This window comes from Panulirus ornatus, chromosome 20, assembly GCF_036320965.1.
Source record: "Panulirus ornatus isolate Po-2019 chromosome 20, ASM3632096v1, whole genome shotgun sequence".
NCBI classification, from domain to species: domain Eukaryota; kingdom Metazoa; phylum Arthropoda; class Malacostraca; order Decapoda; family Palinuridae; genus Panulirus; species Panulirus ornatus.
Window position 1 is genome coordinate 11833484 of NC_092243.1, and position 1611 is coordinate 11835094.

Here is a 1611-nt window from a genome sequence, read left to right on the forward strand (position 1 = left end):
TCTCTCTCTCTCTCTCTCTCTCTCTCTCTCTCTCTCATTCTCACAGATGTGTGTATGGATACAGGTGAACTGTGCCATGCAGAATCATCTTGCTCTGAGGGGAAATTCATCCATTTCTATCTCCACTTTCTTCGAAAACTAGATGAATATTTCGAATCAGCCTTATTTCGTGTGGTTGAGGCAAGCTTCTTATGATGCTCCTTCACGTAACATCGCCGGCACCAGTGGAATTACTCGAATGCTTGATTCTGTAGGCAGATAATTCACGTATGAATGTTGTAAGGAACAGATATCAAACAGATTTTGCTGCACAGATAAGCATAATTTCATCTGCTATCTCGACCGAACCTAAAACTTTAAAAGACTTCTACTTTTGAAGGAGTCCTTTAGATTCTCGTGAGCCTGGAAATGATTCACGTAGTGTAATGGTAAACGTTTGTGACTTGGAATAACGCTCGGGTCAGCCCGGGTTCGAATCCTAGACGAGGGTCGTCGGCTCACAGCCAGCCTAACTGTTCACCTATCTCTCATATCAGGGATGGTCGACAGCAGTATGCGTGAACTTATGTCGTCAATGTATCAGTTTCAGTGGAATAGAATAAGAGTTTGGACCACTTCCACAAATAATTGCAAGCACGTTTGACAAGAGGTCCTCGATGTGATCATAGGGGTTTAATGTAGGCTTGATATCTATGGATTATCTTCCTTAATGAAAGGAAATTAGTTGAATACTGTACTTCATACTATATGTGTTACTGACGCTGGTAGAGAGTAGAGTAGAGAGAGAGAGAGAGAGAGAGAGAGAGAGAGAGAGAGAGAGAGAGAGAGAGAGAGAGAGAGAGAGAGAGAGAGAGAGAGAGAGAGAGAGAGAGAGAGAGAGAGTATCCCAATAAAGTGAAGTCACAACTACTGTCAGCCTCACTTGGCATGTGTCAGTGTGGAGGGAGGGGGGGAACACGGCCACCCACCCCCTGGCTTAACTCGAGCCGAATTAAAAAGCTGTTGGCTGACGCGACCGCTTCCAAACTGTGTGGTGCTTTATCCCACCAGGCCGACGCTGGGGCCCATTAGCTCACAAACCCCGAGACAGGATGAACAACTCAGTGAGCCGAGAGTCGTCTGTTCCGCCTCGTCGGGGGATCGAACATGGTGCAAGTGGAGGGAGAAATCAGCGATAACAAAACTATTTGTAACACTGTACGTGCTAGGTTGGACGTGAGTCAAACAGCAACATTGCCATTGTTTAAGGCCAAACCTGTCTTTATAACCTGGTACAACAGAAACGCGTTGGCTCTATTACCACCCGATCATGATGAGTGACAGACACAACCAATTATAATTGTTAAAAGGAGAGGTATGAAGCCAGCATCTCAGTGAACGTATCTAAACTTAACCGAGCAATCTAATATTGACATGACCTGAACACAATCAATAACCTAACCTACACAAGAGAGTATATGCTGCAGAAGGCTAAATAACAAATTCATGACGTACGTTCTGTGGGATTCAACCCCAGAAAATTCTCAATATCGACGTTCGTAAATCCTTTTAGTATTTTGAAACATTCTAATGGTTTGCCTGGGAGACGCCTCTTGCTTCGAGAGGACAAGT